At 45.3% G+C, this 20,705-nt stretch overlaps 2 long non-coding RNA genes across 3 annotated transcripts in view; one reads left to right on the top strand and one right to left on the bottom strand.

Moving 5' to 3' along the window:
• Positions 1-3,521: 3,521 nt before the first annotated feature.
• LOC121025113 (uncharacterized) overlaps positions 3,522-20,705 on the top strand; it is a 28,121-nt gene continuing 10,937 nt past the window's right edge. The window contains exons 1-2 of the long non-coding RNA XR_005787952.1: positions 3,522-4,395; positions 15,166-15,179. This is a non-coding gene — a long non-coding RNA (uncharacterized LOC121025113). The remainder of the gene's footprint in view (positions 4,396-15,165; positions 15,180-20,705) is intronic.
• Positions 13,630-20,705, bottom strand: part of LOC121025112 (uncharacterized) — a 35,350-nt gene continuing 28,274 nt past the window's right edge. For both annotated transcript variants that reach the window (XR_005787950.1, XR_005787949.1), the window contains one exon: positions 13,630-14,722. This is a non-coding gene — a long non-coding RNA (uncharacterized LOC121025112). The remainder of the gene's footprint in view (positions 14,723-20,705) is intronic.

A 20,705-nucleotide genomic window follows, 5' to 3' on the forward strand; every position in this document is an offset into this window, starting at 1 on the left:
TCTTGGAACTTCCGACCCAAATAGAGTCGTCTTCTCCAATAACCCAAACCTCTGAAAGGGCACACAGGCGGTAAGTACATAGCCCGAATAGACCCATACATTTGAATCAAGTGACTTGGCTCAGGAGCACTTTTCCCACAGGCACCGGGTAACGGAGGACCACAGGGTGGCAGGCTGGAGCTGGAAGGGCACAGCAGAGGGGGGGTCAAAGGGCGGGGCTTCAGAACTCAGGCTGACCTTGATTAGGCAGATGATCTCGAACAACTCCTTTTATCCCTCTAAACCTGTGTCTCCGGCTGCAATATGGTGCGAACAGACTTGGTGTGAAAAACAAAACAAAACAAGATGCTAAGGGAGGAATGTAATTGACAAATAATTTAATTGACCAAAAACACGGCATTTACAATGTGCCTACCAGGACTCTGTCCTAGACCCTTTACCGGCATTAACTCATTTGACGTGCATCGCAATCCTTTGAGGTAGATACCATTGTTATTCTCTTGTTATACAGAACACTAAGGCACAGAGACGTTAAGTAACCTGCCCAAGGTCACATAGCTGGTGAGCAGCAGAGGTGGGATCTGAACCCTGCTAACCTAGCTCCAGAATCCGGACATGTAACCGCCATGCTATGCTGAGGAACGGAGGCAGTTTTCACTGTCTCTGATTTACAGGTGGCTAATAGGCTTGGACTCCATATCCAGTGTCTCCCCCGTACTTGGCATTGCCTCTCACAGAGGCAGTGCTTGGTGCTCCTGGGAAGTCTCACGAGAGACTGGATTCTGAGGTCCACAGCATTGATCTTACACACAGCAATGCCCTCATTTATCATGATTCTTTGATCGATAGCTATTTCAGCAACTGGAACTTTGGGCTGGTACTCATGGAGATGACACTTGGCCAGGGCCAGTCTTCTTTCAAGAGGCCAGTGCATGTCCCCAGTCAGAGAGAAGCTCCAGGGCTCCTGCCATTCCCAAAGCATGAGCCTTTTTCTCTGCAGAACTGAGGCCACAATTCGAAGCTGTCACTTGGCTTTCGGATAATAAATGTCCGGCTTGGGAGATTAACGGACTTCATTTCCTTTTCCCTCATTTTATGCGGCCTACTTGGCTTACAGGTTGCTTTAAGAGCAAGAAAAGGAGTTGGAAGCACCTTCTTAGAAGCAAGGCAGAGCCCTGTCGGTCCCCTGCAATGTTTTCCACCTGTCTCCTCCTGTAGCGTCCCCTTCAGAGAGCGGGACTGTCAGAGGCAAAGTGCCTCTATCACACTCTGCAGCCTGGCACATGAATCTCCCTCTCCTGAGACACACACCAAGCAGCCAGCTCAGAACGTTCTCCCGCCCCTGAAGCTCTAGAATGTGTTTCACAGCCCTCTCGGAATTCTCCTATCTCAACACATTGAGGTAATAAAACTACTATCAAACTACAGCAACGTGGTAAAACAAAAATGCCTGATGGCTTTTTGTTTTTTCTTTTTGTAGCCTTTATCTCTGGGATGGAGAAACATTCGTGCAGACGCTTTGAGGAGGGAGCCCAGCCTCCAGAGCAGAGGATGCCTATGTCCCCCGCCCCTCCCCTTACAGGACACATGCTTTTAATCCACGTCCTCACCACTAAGGTCATGTTTCTAAGATCACTCCGGCGAGGAGAGGCAAGACTGCAACATAAAAATAACTCCCACATCATGCTTTTTTCCAGGTCGAAAAGGAACGCACGCACGATCAGAAATTCTTTGTGATGAAGCACAGGGAAAATGGTGGAAACAGAGGAAATGGCTGAGTGGATTAAATCTGGAAGTATGCCTCTGTAGATAAACAGCCCCATCGTGGGCTCTTTGAGAAGAGTCAATACAGGCTCCTTGATGGCATTCAATCAGGGAAATAATGGATGGAAGGAAATCAATATTCGCTGAGTTTCTAGAGAGCTGAGGGCACACTACTAGCTGCTGTCCTGCGTGCCCCCTCATTTCAGCTGCAGAATGCCCCCGTGAGGGAGGTGTTCGCTGGACAGATGAGGAAACCAAAGCTCGAAGAGGGCGTGGCTTCCCAGGGGTCAGATGACCAGGAAGGGGCAGAGCTGGGCCTCGCACATCATGATGCGTCGCCCTTTCTGAGGAAACTAGCGAGAGGCACCATAGGAAATACAGCTTATCATTTTGACGTGCAGAAACCTAGCATTTCCTGGAGTCTGAGTTCCTACAACACATAGTGCCTGTCCACCTAATGCCTTCGCTGAAGGAGTGAGAAAAGGTTTCCCTGGGGAGCGCTGGTATCCTTTCAGTTGCAGCTATTCAGTTCCCTGCTTCACTCTTCTGGCATTTTCCACAAGCCACAGAATAGATCCTCACCCGTCTCCGTTACTTAGGAATCTTGTGGTTACAAGTGACAGAACCCAAACTCAATCTAGCCTAGGCCTCAGCCCAAAAACCCACGTTTTAGATAAAAAATCCAAGGCCTGTAAAAGGCAAGAGTCCTCAGAAACAACAGGAAGGAGGGGTTCAAATACCATCAGCTAGTTTACCCATGAGCATGTGCACTTTCACTCAAGAATTCTGTGTGTGTGTGTGTGTGTGTGTGTGTGTGTGGTTAAAACTTTACAAGGTGGTGTAGCTTCAGGCCTGACTCTTTTGAGGTCAATTTCAAAAATCCTAGAGAAGAGAGTTTGTTCCAGCTTGGGATAATGTCTCCACCCGTGAACCAAACAACAAAGGCCCAGAGGGCCAGATCGGAACATAGCAGCACTGAGGGGAGCAAGGAGAGAGGCTCAGGAAAGGCACGTGAGACAGGCAATCCTACTGAAGCCTGTAGTTCATTTTGTGGGTTAGCTACCCTTACGAGCGCCCATCCTGGTCCCGTTGGCTACAGCCGAGGATACTCGAGTTGTACTGACTGTGTTTGACCAAGAACGACCTGTCGAGCTGGGGCTGAAGGTGAGACAGGCATTAGACATATCAGAGTAGACATATCAGAGACGTAGTCAGAATCCAGGAACTACAGACACTCTTAGACGTAGCAGTCAGCCCGTCACAGCCACGTGTAAGGGCTAAGGCTCAGAAAAGCTGTGCACTGGAGCATCAGCACACACTTGACCCTGATTCAGGCTCCAGCTAGTAGACAGTCCTGCCACAACCAACCCAAGGGTCATTAGGGAAATATTCTTATGGGAAGAACTTTGCCACGAAAGGACCAGCATGAGTCCTGCTCATCAGCCATTTTATTTAATGTCAGCTCATTTTTCCATATCCACAGAGACCATATATCACCTGCTACACTTGGCCTCCATTTCTTTTCCCGTCACCGGGAACAGGATCGGTGTCCATGTTTGTCTTCCCTGTGATGAAGCCCAAAGATGAACTCAATTCTCATTACCATCTCATCTGAGGTTCTGAGAATTTTCTCCTCCTTCCCTCATTTTCAGAGATTGCTGGCCGACCCTGGTCCGCAGACCTGCCTTGTATGGCAGGTGGTGTTTTAAAAACTCTGAGTTACTTGCCAACACTTAGAACTTACGGGATTTGTACATCAATATGCAAGTTTCCAGCTTCTCATGAAAACTTGGGAGACCTGGTCACACCTGGCCTCCAGGCCTTCCTGACAACATTCAGCCGAAGCTGAGTGAGGCCGACATTTCTGTGGGGCCTGTGCTCTCCAGGTCACCCTCTCTTGTCTAAAACCCCCTTCACTCACTACCTGCACTCATGCTCTGTCTGGTCTCTGTAGACCTTTGCCAACCCTTGCCTTCAGCAGATTTTTACTTCCACTGTGTAGAACGAGGCTCATGTATTTATCTTCTACCTTACATCACTTTCTTTTGGAACCTGACTGCTGGTAGATCATGAAGGGTCTGGAATGTTTTGCTAGAGTTTGGACTTTATCCCAGACCCTTCATGATGTACCTCCCAATGATGTTTCCAGGCCATAGCCGCCACACTCCACCATGTGCACTCTCTGCAGGCGCCGCACCCAGCCCTCCTTTATTCCCCAGGTACAGCATTGTGATCTCCCACCTCTGGCACACTTTATGCTCCCTGTGCTTAGAATGCCCTCTGCCTGGCTGCTCAACTCTTCTGGGCTCTAGCACAGCCCAGATGAAATGCATCTCCTGTCCACAGTCCTTCCAACCACATGCCCACCCAGGGCCACCTGCTAACCCAGACAGTGTCTTAGTGGAAATTGGAAAAATGTGCCCCTTCCTCAAGATTTGTTCTTTTATCTGCTAGAAAACTGTCCTGATCAATATCTACATTCAAATGCTTGCAGTGTGAATGCTTTCTAAATTTAGCATCTTTGTGCAATATGTGTGTTGCACAGCTGTACTTGGTGGACTAGCTCCTGCCAGGGTAGAAGGAGAAACTCCTCTGTGCTCCCGCAGGATTGCCTCACACCCCCACCAGAGAGTAGGAGACATTGTAGTATAATGGGCTGCTCAGGCCTGTCATCCCTGCAGACAGGTCAGGAGTCCTCAGAAGGCAGGAACCACATCTCAATGATCTCAGGATTCCCAGAACCCATGGAAGGCAGTCCATAATGGGCATCGAATCAGTTTTTCAACTGTTGGATTGTGAACACTTGGCAGCTGGAAAAGAGCAAGATCAGACAGCCCAAGGGCGTTACCAGAGGGAGGGGGTGTCAGCTCACAGGCAAAGGGGCCCAAGAACCCCTTCGAAGCAATTGGTTCTGAATTGTCAGGAACAATATTATACTTGGAGATCTATAATGCCATTAAAAGAAAAACCAAGGAAACTGAACTAAAATGTGTTGTGTTATTCCATTCTCCAAATGGATTTTTCTTTATATTTTCCTGACTCCTAATACAATCAAATAGCTTCAGCCTGACAGCCATCTTACTTAAACGAAAACATGATTTAATGAAATGATATTTTATGAGTTGTAAGCCAAGCAAATATTTGATATAAAATAGAGAGGGAGGGAAGGCGAGGAAGGGTAAGGAAGGCAAGAAAACGCAAAAGAAAGCCGCTTCTGGGGGGCGCACGCAGGCCCAGTTTACAGTTGTCATGCCTCCCAGTAGGGTTCCTGACTGGTGTAAGGGATGAGCAGGGAGAATGAGGTCAAGCAGGTAGGAAGAAAGAGACAGGAAAAGTCACAAAAGGCAGTACAATCAAAACAGTAAGCTTTGCTCAGCAGACATGATGGCACCACTGACCACAGAGCCCTTGGGTTGACAGGGCCTTTCTCCCTCCGCAGCCCACGTCTGTGGACTGGCTGCGCCCCCAGGGTAGTACCACCAGGACTTAAAAGGATCCAGGCCAAAGTGGCATCTTGTCCCTCCAAGGTCAGGAGTCATCTCAGAGCAGCCAGGTCTGAAGCCAGGGCCCTAACTTCCGGCTTAACAAGAAGTTCAGGGTCTTGTTGGGTCCGGCCCCAGGGAAACAATCCAGGCTCTTGCTTACCTTTTGTAGAACTTCTCTTCCCTCAGCGCTGCAGCCCATGCCTCACCAGTGGAGGAGTCAAGAGGTATTTTCCTTGCCCGGTGCTTTGAAACTTCCTTTCCTGTGTTTTTGGCGGAAAGAGAAGGTCTACTACCTCCTCCTGGACTAGAGGAACCAGAGGCTCCATAGAGCATCGTCCATTTCTAAAGAGCAAACATCCCGAGAGAACAGGACCAGTCTCCTGCCTCACCCCAGTGTATATTTCTTAAACCACAGCTCCGGCCCCATGTCACTGCCCTGTTTCGGGGCTCACACTATACCGGGCCCGGTGCTCGGTGTTTTCCAGGTAATTAAGCATGCAAACATCACCTCAGTCTCACTGGGCAGGGACTGTTATTACCCACCCCCATTTCAATTTCACAGATGAGGCTTAGAGCAGTTAATTCATGCACTTAAAGTCACGTCATTAAATAAGTGGTTGATCCCAAATTTGAACCCAAGCTTGCCCAAGGCCAAAGGCCCATACTTGTAATCACTAAATTAGGACTTCCCAAGAAGGGTGCTAGAGGATCTTGTTACAATGTGGATCCTGACTCAGTGGATCTGGGATGGGGCCCGAGATTCTGCATTTCTGGCAAGCTCCTGGAGGATGTTGATTCTGTGATCCCCAGACCACACTGGTAGAATGGCACGGCTCCAGAGTTTTGTATTTCCCAGAGGATAGACGCTATAATTGGCGTTCTTCTACCTTAGAAGCAAGAAGACTTGTAGCATACGTACTCTGTCTGGTCCACCGGCCAGGGGTATCATTCACCAAAAGCCATCAGGGCCGAGAAATGAGCATGATTTTCCCAGCCTTCCTAGGCAATGACAGAGGGAAGAAGCTAATAGAAAAGCCATCACTTCCACATCCCTACATTTATGGCCATTCAACGCTTCCTCCCATCTCCCTCCGGCAAGTCTCTGATGTTTGCTCCGCGTGAAACTGGGCCTAAGAGTGAAGTCCCAAATAACCTCCCCCTTTGAGCTGCTAATCGAGCACCTAAATAGCCTACTTCTTTAACCCACAAGTTGCTGAGATGGCCCCAGACAATAGGCCAGAGGGACTGTGGGGCTGTATGAAGACCTCCACCCAACACTAAATTCCACTGAGACGCTACACATCTTGTCACCAAAGCCTGTTTACACGAGTTTTGAAATCAGTGAATAACCAGGAAGTTGCTCTCCATGTGACCTCCTTAGAGACTTAGGAAACGTCACCTCGACAAAACAGGTACATCGGTGGAAGCTGTGAGTGTCCAGGCTCACAAGAGTGTCCCTGTAATAGTCAGAGTTTCCTTAGCCAGTACGTGTGCAGGTGAGGACTGACACCTTCTCGATAAAGCTGTTTTCTGACTTCTAGAGGTCACCCTTCCAAACTGGAAGTAGACAGTAGGTCCAAGTCACCCCTCCGCAGGTCTTTTTTATTCAGAAAACACATATAAGCTTTCAAATGTTTCAGAAATGTGCAAGGAGCAAGCCAGAAGGTAAGGGCACCACAATGTGAATGCTCAGCAAGCCCGTGCCTCCAGCAGAGGCGAGCATGACAGGCTCTCAGCAGACTTTGATAATTAAGGGTGTTCCGTTTCCTCTAAACAATGTTGTTGTGGTGCCTTTAAAGGAGGAATTCTACAACCCGCCTGAATCTTCTCAGTTCCACAAAGTCTCGGAGTTGACAACTAATAATTAATTAACAATGAACAGTGTCTTGCTGCCCATCACAGTGACTGGCACTCTCATCTCTGCAAAGAGAAAGATGTGCTAATGTGGCAGGCTTCATAATCCCCGCAGCTTTCAGCTCACTGCCTGATGTGACAGGGCAGATCTCTTCTCGGGACAACTCGGCAAAGGTGGGGCGGCGGGGGGACACAAGCGACAGCTTTCTGGAGCCAGGCCACAGAAGCCACCTGCCAACGGGGCAGAAGTGCACGGTCCAGAAGGTCCTTACCCAGCTCTTTTCATTCATCGATACCATTGTCTTCCTCTCTGCATTGCCCCTCTTGCTAACTCGGCCCAACTCTGCCCACACATACTGAGCGTTTCCTTGTGCGAGGCCCCGGGAACTCTGGAGGTGAGCATGCCAGGTGCTTCCGAGGGACCCGGCCGCTGAGCTGGGCTGGGGTCAGTGAGATCACAGAAAAAGCGTGTCATTGACTGTCACTGAGCTGTGTAACCCTCATCCCGGCAGGGCCGTTTTCTATTCTCTCCTTTCAAGACATGAACCTCCTCATTTGAGGAACTCCAGACTCAAATACACACACGTGAGCAGACCTTCCAGGTGACTGATACCCAGAGCCACCTACCTGCCTGGCATGGAACTTGGATTTTTTGGGATGGAAGACCAGACAGCTGGGGCCATTTGCTCAAGTCACTTGGGGGAATCTGTGCAACCGTGGCTACAGCGCAATCAGGAGGAGAAGCAGAATTAAGACACAACCGGCAGCTGCCTGGATGCCGGGGGTCCTGAATTCCAGCCTCACCCTGCCATGGACTTGCTGTGTGACCTTAAGCAGATCCCCTCCTCTCTTTGGAGAAACTAAGATGTCTGTCTGCCAAGAGATGGCATTGGACCGAAGGATGTTTGTTCCTCTCTGTGTGCCATCCCTGGAATGACACCTAGCCGCGCATGAGATACCTGGAAGTATTTGTGGCCTGAACAATCTGCTCTGGATCCTTCCAGAACTGTGAAATCATCCCCCTTGGTACTGCGAATCTGCCCTCACAGCTAGGCCCTCTGATGACAGAATCTTCACTTGAAAGGAAGATTATTTTTAATCAGGTGACAACCATTTGGGTTTCTGTTTTACTCTCTCAATCATTCTGCAGCTCATACTTGCTTCCTCCAGAAGCCGCTGCGGTCCGTAAACATAAGGAAAACATTCGAGATAAAAACCTGGGTCCCCTAATCCCCAGCCCAGACAAGACGTCACACAGCCTCACAGCCAATTCATACAAGGGAAGAAGGGAGCAGACAGAAGAATATTAACACTGTCAATCTGAAAACGTGAGTTTAAAATTAGTAAAGGGAAAAATATGTCAATCATGACTCAGGCGTCACCGATTGCTTTGCATGTTCAGTCCTCACACAACCAACCAACCACTTGAAATTCTTCATATCCAAAATATTTACTGGCAAAAATCAGGGCCGAGAGCACTGTGCCTGAATAAACACCCATCCCCCCCCGCAAAAAATAATCAAAAACCAAACCAAACCAAAAACACCAAAATGCCCAGACAGGGAGAGCCTGAAAGGAGAAATTTAAATCCTGCACCGACCTTTATCTATTACCCCACCATGCCCTGAGGATGTGGAGTGAGGCAAGTCCAGGACAGGCAGGAGGGCCGTCATCGCAGGGCTGTTGGGGGCGGGGGTGGTGGGCAGATGGCGCAAGGCAGGAAGGGGAGCGAGTCCTTTGCTCTTCACAGGGACCCCAAAACCCCACCCCTGGGACAAAAGATGAGAGAGAAAGGAGCGTGCTCTTGAAGCCCATCCGCTCACCCTCCTCAGTCGTCATGGTATAGGGGCCCCAGGAAGAAAACAACTCACCGAGCACAAGTGCTAGCTCTCCAGAGACTCCAGGAGCCGCTGACCACCCCCAATGCACACTTACACATTTCTTTTCTTTTAATGTTTATTTATTTTTGAGAGAGAGAGAGAGAGAAAGAGAGAGAGAGCGCAAGTAGGGGAGGGACAGAGAGAGAGGGAGACACAGAATCTGAAGCAGGCTCCAGGCTCGGAGCTGTGGGCACAGAGCCCGACGCAGGGCTCGAACTCAAGAATGGTGAGATCATGACCTGAGCTGAAGTCAGACGCTTAACCGACTGAGCCACCCAGGCTCCCCCTTACACATTTCTTATGTTAGGTGCAGTGCAAACATCTAGAATGGAAACGAGTTTAGGAGGCTCCATCTCAGCTCTCCTGCAGACTCTGTGTGTTCTTTCTTGGGCAAATCCAGCCCCTTTCCGGCTTTGGTGTCTGCACAGAGGGGCTACAGCAGGTGATCTCATAGGGACCTTCCAGTCTGGTCATGACGTGGCTAAAGCAAGGTCAGGGGCTGTGGGAACACAGGAAGAGCCCCCTCTTCTTGCCTGCACCGGGTAAAATTGGGGACGCATGCTCCGAGAAAAGAATTCAGCAAGTATTCAACACAAGTTGCCCTGCACTTGCTGTGGGCATGACCAGAAACTTCTAAATCCAGTCCTGGCCTTAGAGACACTCGATTAGCCTTGAGCAAAGTACTCATTATCCAAGTGACCCAAAGCCACCCCTGCCTCCCCTGACACTAATGTCCTGGCTGATGCAGGCCTACTCTGTCATCCCCACAGACAGCCTGTCAGCATCTCATAATTAGGAAAAAGCTGTTTCTGCAATCATCAAGAAGATCCATTTCACAGAGACAGCTTCTGCATGTGAGATGGTATTTCAAACAAAAAGCTTTCAAATACCAAAATCTGGGCACTCCACCAAGTCATATCTTGACAGTCTGGTCCTAGATGACTCAATATCCTGAACTCACCTTCCTTTTGCTCCAGACAAGAAATTGCCCTTCTATTTTCAGGACTACGACTGTTCGAACCTTAAGTAATTTGTCAATCTGGCTGAAAATACCATTTGCAATGGGAAGAAGTCTCAAATGAGACAATAGAATGATGTTACTTCCTAAACAGAAAGAGTCCTCTTCACTAACATATAGGTAAACACACGCGCGCACGCATGTGCGCACGCACGTTCTAACATTGAAAATCAACTAGAAAACTTATAAATAGGGATACCGTATAGCAGTTTCTGGATTATAATTTAATAAGAAACCCAATATGAAAGGCAAACATTTAATCAAAGTAAATACGGTCACTCCAATCATGACCAGCCACGTGCCTGCTCATTTCGGATTCACAGGGATCCAAAGAGACCATTGAGACCTAGAAAGTGAGTGGTAAGAGCTCTGAAATGGGTATTAGGTGTTTACACAAGAGCCATCAAAGGAGCCGAAGAAACTGCCCACCTGACTTTCATTTTCGTTCCATAAATCTTGCACAGGTGAAGGACTGAGGGTTTTCTGCCACTAATCAAAGGAAACTTTCTTTTCCAGCAAGGTCTAGGGTCACATGACTTAATCTGCCCAATGTAAATGATGTGGATTAAACTAAGCTCTCAACTCTTCAGTTGGAGAAAAGAGGAGGAAGCAAAGCAAAGGGAACACTGATACCTCCCCCATCTGACTATGTGTCACTTCCTCTTGCAAGAACTTGAAGGCCAACACCTGTAGCACGTCCTTCATTTTTCTTTCAGGTCCACATCCACTATACACAGATGAGGTTTATGGTCTGTGGGCCAAAGGCAAATAAAATGGAATAGAGGCTGCTTTGGTGGGAAAAGATGAAGGAGGTTTCCTTTGCAGTTCCCATGTTCGATGATAAGTTCATTAGCAGAATTGCTATTATATGAGTAATAAGTACTCATTATAGAAAAATCTGGAAAAGACAGAGAAGTGGAAAAAGACAGTTGAGTTTCCATCCTGAAATGACCAGTGTTAACACTGATATATTTCCTTCCGCCTGTTTGGTTATAAATCAGTGCTGCTTGTTTTACATGGTTGTAATCAAATCATATCTACATTTTCATATCTCACCTTTCTCACATATAATTATGAGCATCTTCAGACAGAAAGTTCACCATATATGGTACTTAAAAGCCTGAGATTTGGAGGGGGGGTGCCTGGGTGGCTCAGTCGGTTAAGCGTCCAACTTGGCCTCATGGTTGGTGGGTTCGAGCCCCTCACTGCCTGACAGTAAGGAACCTGCTTGGGATTCTCTCTGCCCCTCCCCTACTCGTGCACATACACATGGGCTCTCGCTCACTTGCTCTCTCTCTCTTTTTCAAAAATAAATAAACTTTATTAAAAGGCCTGGGCTTTGGGATCAGATGGAGCTGGGTTCAAATTGCAACTTGACTGCTCACTGGCTCCTTGCTTTTGCACAAGTGACTCAACCTGTGAGCCTCAGTGCTCTCCTCTACAAATCAGGAACGACAATAGCCTGGTTCCCATCACCAGGGTTGTTCTGAGGCATAACGAGTTAATTCTATAAAACACTTAGCACAGTGCCAGTGGTAACTCCTTAGTACACGTTAGCTGATGTTATTTTTACTAGCATTTTTAAATTATCCAATCTTTTATTGTTAGCCACTGCATAGCTTCCAAATTTCCCATTTGGACAACACTGCAATGTGCATGTAAATAGTTTGAATTCTTTTCCTCAGAATATATTTTCCAAAAGTGAAATTCCTGGATATTCTGTGGTTATTGATATGCGTTGCCAAATTTGTTGGCCAGATGACTTTTGCTCTACCATGAATCAGTGTGGAGATATTATCAAGGGCAGCAGAACCAAGTGAGCTCAAGGGACACTTGAAGTCCTTAAAGATCTTAGGGCTATGAGGGCCCTTGAGGAACACCAAATGCAATCCTGTTTGGATTATTAATGGGATACAGCTGTCCATATGGATGACCTTGGCGTCATTTGAGTTGAGACCTCGTTGACCACCGGGCAATGTACATATGAAGCAGCATGTGGTGAGGCACTACTGAAAGCCCACAACATCCATGCCCAAAGGCTACTAAGCATTTGGTACCATGGATTCTAGCCTCCCCCTGAAAGTCAAGGGCATATCTTTCTACCCTCTTGTCACATCTCTCTCCAACAGGAATATTTCTGAGCATAGTAGTGGGGTATAACCCATGCTGTTCCTTTATCTGAAGTATTTTTCCCCAGTTTTTGGAATGGTTCCCTCCTTCGTGTGCCTTATTCTCAACTTCAATGCCAAGAGGCAAGAGCACCCAGCACTGAGTAACTGCTCCATGGCTCTCTATAGCTGTGCAAATTCGTTTCATTCCAAGAACTCATCATGGCCTGTAGTCATGTCTTTGTTCACTTATTTATAGTTGAGCCCCTCAGCTAGACTGTTTACTCCATGAGGGGTGGACTGTGTCTCAGTCTTGCTTGGTTGTATCCTTAGTCCCCCAGCTAGCAAAGGGTCTGGCACAGAGTAGGCACTCCTCTACGCCATTGACTGTTTGATACTCAGTGCCCTCTTGGTCACATGGGCAGCTGGGCCTTGAGCTGGGCCCTTGGGGTACAGGAACAAAGAAACACACATCTGCGCCTTTAAGGAGTGCCCATGGCTGTCTCTCTGCACAGCTGTTTCAGCAAGAACTAGGAGCAAAATTCTCTAATGTTAGAGAGGCAGCCGGGAGCCAGAGTTCACTAATGGACATCCATCTGTGGGAAGGTTTATTCCACCACCCCCAAGGCACACGCTCATGGCTGGCACCTGTGGGATTTTGTCTGCTTTATAAAGCCCTCATAACCTATTCCTTGGGATGCCCTTTGAACCTCCCACAAGCCAAGGGCTGAAAGGGCTGGTGCAGCAGAGCGAGAGTAAAGGAAAGATGGGGGTAGGGGACAGAGGGCAAGAGCCTAAAGTCTGGGTTCCTGCCTCAATGGTGCCTCTTATGATACTGGCTGGGTCATTCCTGAGCTTAGGTTTTGTCCCAAATAGTAGTACATTAGACTCTCCCCTGCCTCTTGGGAGGCTTCAGTAGTCATGTGCACAAAAGGTAAGGGTGCAACAGGAAGGCTGAGAGGTCATTACAGTAAGCTGGGGAGAGGAGTATGCCAGCTCAGTGACCTCGTGGGACCCCTCTGGAGGATGTCAATGGCAGAGATGAAAAGAGAGAGTCACACCTTCTGCACCTACACCTATGCTTACCCTGGCCGAGGAATTCTCGTGAGGCCTCCTGAAATAGCCCCCAGGTTGGACTTCCTCCTCAATGTGTATTCAACAGCTCTAAGAAGAAGCTAGTCGTTTTCTTCGAGGCAAGTTTTCTAATCAAATAAGCAGTATCTCCACAGCAGCCAAAAGAAATCTTTAATTGATGAACACCAAAGCTCAGACAAACCACAAATGCCCCATTCACCATATCAGTCCTACAGAGGAAGTTGTGCTTGTGTCAATTTCCCCTGCCATGTACAGCTGCAAAGCTGGCTTATATTACTAATTACATGCAGTATGTGTGTCTCGGGTTATAACAGATGGTGTTTGCGATGCATGCAGAAGCTTCAGATAGCCAAATGGCGCAGCCATGGAGATTTTCCAAAAAGAAGACAAAAACAACAACAACAAAAAACACTCACACCAGTGAATAGCTGAAGAGTGTTTATATTGCTTTCTACTGTGGCAAAATAGAGAACATCCGATTCCTGTGAGAGCTCTACTGACTGGGAGAAGCCAGCCAAACATGAAGGGGCAGATGCTACTGAAAGACAGTACCTGCAGGGCGTGTTCTCACCCGTTCTAGAAGAGCTATTACCTTAAAGAGGTGGAAGAACAGAATTTGGGCCTCCTCATCTTGCTAATAGATCTGGAATTCCCTCTACTTGCCAAGGTTGCCAGATCCATAAGTGGACTGCTCTAATTGGCAGAAAACCTTGTTCTAATAGAACACCCAAGATTTCTTTCCTGTAACTCATAAAACCAGAGGGGGACATGACTGTAGCCCCCTTACTTCACACCAGAGATACCTGAGGCCCAGATATGGGAGGACAGTCAGCCCAAGTCTCATGGCTAGATAATGACTTGCACTAGCCCTCTAAACTGGTGCACCCCACCAGGCTCCTCACATACCTAGAGGCAAGCAGAAAGCACCTACTCATGTTTTTACCATTCTCCAAAACCCACCTGCCCCAGCTTATTCCTGACCTGCTCCTGCTCTAATATCCTCGTGACTCTTGCCTACCTCTGGACCTTCAAACTGAGGCTTGGATTTCATCACTAGCTCTCTGTAAAGAACTTAGACTTGCCTCCTCACCCTGGCCCATACCTTTGGATCCACTGTCTCCAACCTACAATCCCAGTAATCTTATCTGAGTCATTGCCCAGCCAATCCAAACCATGGCTTCACCACCCCTAACGAGGAGGAGATTCAGATAGAGACAAAACCAGTACCAGAGTCTAGGTCTCCTGATTCTGAGACCAATGAACTTTCCACTATGTGATACTCCTTCCCTTGCCCCTGCATTGCTATTAATTCCACCTCCACAGCAGCCCGTAAATCTAGTTCCTCTTGTTCATCATATGAAGATGGTTCTCATGCCCCCACACCACCTTAATCACCCCTACCTGAGCCTTCCCTCTTCTACATGAATTGTCCCTAGCTTCTTCAAGTTGACTTCATAATTCATTGTTTCCAGATCTTCAGAGGGCTCATAAACTCAATCATCATCCTCTTTCTGTCACCTACAACCAAAAGAAACATGACTCCAAGTTTCCTGAGATTTTCACACGCATGTTTCCTCTCTTCCTTCACTTTGCTGCTTTATAGCCAGTGTGGTACCTTTCCTTACTGAATGAAATGGAAGACCAGGTATCTGTACAATCGGAAGGGTAGAGACAAGAGGAAGTGTGATAATGTTAGAGACCAAATCTTTTACTTACCACTTTGCTGAGTGCAAGCCCAAGCCTTCTCTGGGCTCCTCCAAAGATCCCTCCCATCCCATGAAGCTCAAACAAGAGTGCACAGTAATTCACCACCTTGCTTCTTCTAAAGATCTCCACTCCAGATGTCAAGCTCTGGAGCAGATGAGTTCCTGGGGTGGAAAAGAAGTGCTTGGGAAAATCACAGGTCTGTGATACAGTCTGAATATGTCCAGCTCCCAGTCTCTGCATTGAAAGTGTGAAAGGGAATAGCATCTGTGTTCTGCCAGAGAGAATCTAAGAAACCTTGAGCTGGAGGTGACACAAACTAAATGTTTGGGTTTGTAATGATTGGCAGCAAGGTCATCAAGTTGGTAGCTAACTAGTCACACAAGAACAACTTCTAAGCCAGCTGCTTCCTAAGACGGGCAGCATTGTCCGAGAAGATGGTCAATGTGATGGTGAGTGGACAGCAATGTTCCTGGCATAACTGTCCCCAAAGTGGCTAAGATGTGGTCTTGCATGTCCCATTGCAATTAGAGGAACTACGGCCTGCTAATAGCCTTGCAACTGTAAACTCCCACAGAAGGGATTATGGGTTCCTACTAATACAGTAATGTTAGAGTGAGTTTTGCTCGATTACATACTTGGCCTCAAGCCTTCTATTCAAGGCATTATGACAGCATTCTCCCAAACTCATCTACCAGGAAATCTGGTTTTGCCTCCTACACTAGTCCTAGAAAACCACCAAAGAAAGATTTTATTTGCTCACTGAGTTTGCACTTACTTGCTTTATTTTGGGAAATGATGATGTGTCTAGAAGCACAAAAAGATGAGGCACAGGAACATAATGTCACCCACTTAGCCCAGGGAAACACAGTCCTTACATATTTATAAATCCTTTCTGCACACTAATTGATTACTAATCTTTTGGAGGAAATGCTAACAGCCCAGATGGCCGTAATCCGAAGGAAGGGAGCTAGTAAATAACTTCAGATTAAGCTGAATAATAATGATGAAGAGGGACTTACAGATCCTGCTGGGGTATACACCTAGATGGAAAGAAAGAATCAATTTTTTTTGTGGATTTTTAGCAACTACTTTCCCACTAAGGAGCCTTTGATGAAGCAGCCTCCTTGCCTAGTTACAAATCATCTAAGAGCCTGTAGTTGGCCCCTTTGAACTATTTAAGCAACCATAGAAAATAAAGGGGTGGTGCTTATTAAATTAACGTTGATCTGCAAGTGAAACACTTTGTGACTTCTTCAGGAATGGTATCATGAAAAAAGTGTGAGGCACTCACAGAAAGGACTTGGCATTTTCCTTCATATCACTGGTGCTGTATCACCAGAGCTACTTGAAGAATGGACTTCACACTGCTCAAGCCAATAAGTAGGAGGAATAGATTCACGCTGAGGTCTTCTGATGCTAAGTTTTATTATCTACTACACATCCAAAATATAAGTCATGGATCTCTGCCCTCAAGACAAGATAACGACTACCTTTAAAAAATGTGCAATCACTCTAGAGACAGACAGCAGCCAGGTACATGAGAAAGAATGTCAGCATCTGGCTCCCTTTTTCCCAGGACTATCTTGACTTTAAATACCCTACTGGATAGTATCCCCACAAACCCTTTAATTGTCCTTCTAGCCCTTCAAGTGCCAATATTTCAGCAAATAGTGACAGTCAAGTCAGTAATCATAGCAATACCAACTTTAACAACTCACAAAGATCATATATCAGACCACGTGTCCTTGGTTCTCCACTGATATTGACAACATAATGCTCCAGATTTGAGAGAGAGACATTCCTATAAGTTGGTTTTCAGCTAGAGGTCTTTGATTGTAAGCAACCAAAAAAGATTCTGGATAACTTACACACACACACACACACACAAATGGAAATGTCCTGGAAGCCTGTAGAAAAGTTCAAGAGATCAGAAGAAAGCTAAAGAACCAAACTTGAAAGAGCCAAGAACCAGGGTGCTCCAGAGGGTCTGGAACCACTCAGCAGCTTCACCCAAGCATATACCACCACTGGAATCCATTCACTCATCAAATACATATTTACAAGTACTTACCATGTGCCAGGCGTAGTTCTACATGCTAGGGATACAGCAGTAAGCAAAACAGACAACACCCCCACTCTCATGAGGTTTCCATTCCAGTAGAGGGAGATAGATGATGATGATGATCATGATGGTGGTGGTGATAGCTCCAATTTACATCTACTCTGTGACTAGCACTGTGCTAAGTCATGCCAAGAACTGTCCTAAGTACTGGAAATACAGCCAGGAAAAAAACCAATAAGAATCCCTGTCCATGTGAAGCTGACATTATAGTGAAACAAATGAATTTAAAACACCCAAAAATCGAAGTCCTAGGGAACAGCTTACGATTAGTCATGCTTAGGTCATATATATGCCCTCAGGTTTGCCAGGGCAGTGAGAAGGAGGAGGGCAGGAATCCAGATTTATCATCAACTAAGCATGAACCCAGTGGAAGAAAAGTCCCTAAGAAGAAATTAGGGAACTATGAGGAAAGGAAATGGATGGTAGGCAGTGGAGGGAATGAGCCATTCATGGTGCAATGGAGACTACTTCAACTGGGCCTTACTGGTGTGTCAGGATCCTTAGTAAAAACATACCGGAAACTAGATTACATAAAAACAGAAATAAAATGATATTTTGGATTGCTTGAGCTTGAATATGGCCCCATGATTTACAAGGTTAACTAGAGGATCTTGGGCAAATTACTAAACCTCTCTATGCCTCAGTGTCCTCTTCTATGAAATGGGGGATGTTGTTAATATCTACCAGTAGTGATGTCATGAGGAGTAAATGAGTTAATATTTATAAAGTGCTTATAACAGTGCCTGAAATATAGTAAGTACTCTGTTGAGTAAATAAAATAGAATACTTAATCAATGCAAAGTCATCCATAATATATTATGCAAAAAGAGTAGGTTGCACAATAGATGCCCAACATACTCCCAATTTTTAATTTAAAAAGTAACAGTTATGATAGAAGGATGTATAAGAAATATGCATATCAAGTGGTTTGCAGCAATTATCTCTATCTGCGAGTGGGAGATATGGATAATTTCTATTTTTTCCTTTTTTTCCCTTTTTCTGTATTTTTGAAATTTCTAGTGTTAATATTGATTACTACCATAACTTTTATGTTATTAGAAATACATCTATATCCAAACACATACAAACACCCAAATATCAGTAAAACAAATGTGTTGGCAGATGGGGAAGTGACCAATTGCAAACATGTTTAACTTGCTTAACACCTTAACGTTACTTCAGTAAGACACACTGAAGGGAAAGAAAAGTCAGGAAAATTCCTGGCTCTAAAATAATGATAATACGGGCACCTGGGTGGCTCAGTCAGTTAAGCTGCTGACTTCGGCTCAGGTCATGATCTTGTGGTTTGTGAGTTCGAGCCCTGCATCAGGCTCTGTGCTGACACCTCAGAGCCTGGAGCCTGCTTCGGATTCTGTGTCTCCCTCTCTCTGTCCCTCCCTCACTCATGCTCTGTCTCCCTCTCTCTCTCAAAAAAAATAAATAAACATTAAAAAAATTTAATAAAATAATTATAATAAAGATGCTGTCATGATTATTGAGAGGCTAATATTACAGTAGAAGAGAAGCAATCAGCAAGAAGGATCCCATCTGAACACTGGGGTCCCACAGCCCCTAGAGCTGCTCAAGACTCTCCTGCCTAATGGGATAGGACAAAGCCTGACATCGTTTAAAGAAAGTTTCTGGCAACCTGTGAGACAATGTCAAGTGATTTAACACACACATAATTGGGGTCACAGAAATGTAAAAGAGGAACGAGAGAGAGATACATGAATATACTTCGGAGTGATAACAAACTTCTCACCAGAAGCTATGCAAACCAGAAAACAACTGCACAACAACTCTAATGTGCTAAAGTAACTGTCAACTGAGGATTTTATACTCAGGGGCAAGAGCTTGCAGAAACAAAAGTGAAATGAAGAATTTTCCAGACAAACAAAATCTGCCATGACTCCTTGCCATCAGACACGCACTACAAGAAACGTTAAAGAAATCTATTCAAGCAGGAAGAAAATGATACCAGATGAAAACGTGGATCTATACACAGAAATCGAGAGAACTGAGAAGGCTAACTATGTGGGTAAATATTTACATTTAAATATTTCTTCACATTCTTTTAAATTTCTTTAAAAGCTAAGTGACTGTTTGAAGCAGCAATAATTATGCGTTGTTGTGCTAGTAACATATGCAGAAGGAAAATGTATGAAAATGATACCATGAAGGATAGGAAGGAAAATGGAAGAATATTGTTGTGAGGTTCTTAGGGTGTATTAACGGGGTATAATATCATTTGAAGATAGACAAATAGGGGCACCTGGGTGGCTCAGTCAGTTAAGTGCCAATTTCAGCTCAGTATGATCTCGCTGTTTGTGAGTTCGAGCCCCGCATCAGGCTCTGTGCCACCAGCTCAGAGCCTGGAGCCTGCTTCGGATCCCGTGTGTGTCTCTCTCTCTCTGACCATCCCCTACTCATGCTTTCTCTCTCTCTCTCTCTCTCTCTCTCTCTCTCTCTCTCACACACACACACACACACACACTCTCTCTCTCTCTCTCTCAAAAATAAAATAAACATTAAAAAAAAACCCAAAGAGGTAGAGCTAATAAGCCAAGAGAGGAGATTAAATGGAATGCTAATAAAATAGTCTAATAATATCAAAAAAGTCAGGAAAGGAAGAACAAATGAACAAAGAACGTGTGGGGAAAACAGAAAGCAAATAGTAATATGTTACATTTAAATACAAACAAGTTGGTAATTACATTAAATGTAAATTTATATAAGAAATCCACTTTAAATATGAAGACACAAATAAAAGGATGGAAAAATCTGGACCACAAAAGCACTAATCATAAGAAAGCTGATTAGCTATATTAACACCAGACAAAGAAGACTTCAGAACAAGGAATATCGCCCAAGCTAGTGTGGGACATTTTATGATTATATTTATGATTATAAAGGGGTCAATTCATCAAAAAGACATAATAATTCTAGATATGTATGAAATCAATAACAGCACGTCAAAATACATGAAACAACAATGGACAGAAACAAAATGAAAAATGGGGCAAATCCACAATTACATTGAGAGACTTCAATTTTCTGCCTTCAGTAATTGACACAAGTATACTAAAAAAAATTAGTAAGGATATAAAGAATAGAATGACATCATTAACCAATTTTATCTACACAACATTTATAAAACATTCCATCCACTCACAGCACAAAGGACATTCTTTTTGAGTTCGCATTGGACATTTCACCAGGATATACCATATGTTGGGCCATAAAACATGTCTTAATATATTTAAAATAATTGAAATCATATAGAGACTTTTCTATAGCCAGAGTGGAACTGAATTAGAAAGAAATAAAAATATCTGGAAAAGCTCCAAATATTTAAGAGTTAAAAAAGGCACACTACTAAATGTTACTTTTGTTTCTAGTCAAGACAAAGTATCATGGAAGGTACTTACCCTTGGTAAGTATTCAAAGTATTATGGAAGGTACTTGAAATAGCTAAAAAAAAAAAAAAAAAAAAAAAAACTAGACAAAATACACAAAATATGTCACTTAAGACAATGGACATCAGGCAACAAAAAAGAGTTATCCCTGAAATATGGAAAAATGAATGAGGTGAGCCTTAATATTGCCCCAGATTACTACCTGAAGAAAGTTTCCAGGGTTCAGCACAGGGAGGGGGAGCCTAAGCAGCCTCTC

Source organism: Herpailurus yagouaroundi, unplaced genomic scaffold (assembly GCF_014898765.1).
Source record: "Herpailurus yagouaroundi ecotype Mexico unplaced genomic scaffold, PumYag 67503, whole genome shotgun sequence".
Classification (NCBI taxonomy): Eukaryota; Metazoa; Chordata; class Mammalia; order Carnivora; family Felidae; genus Herpailurus; species Herpailurus yagouaroundi.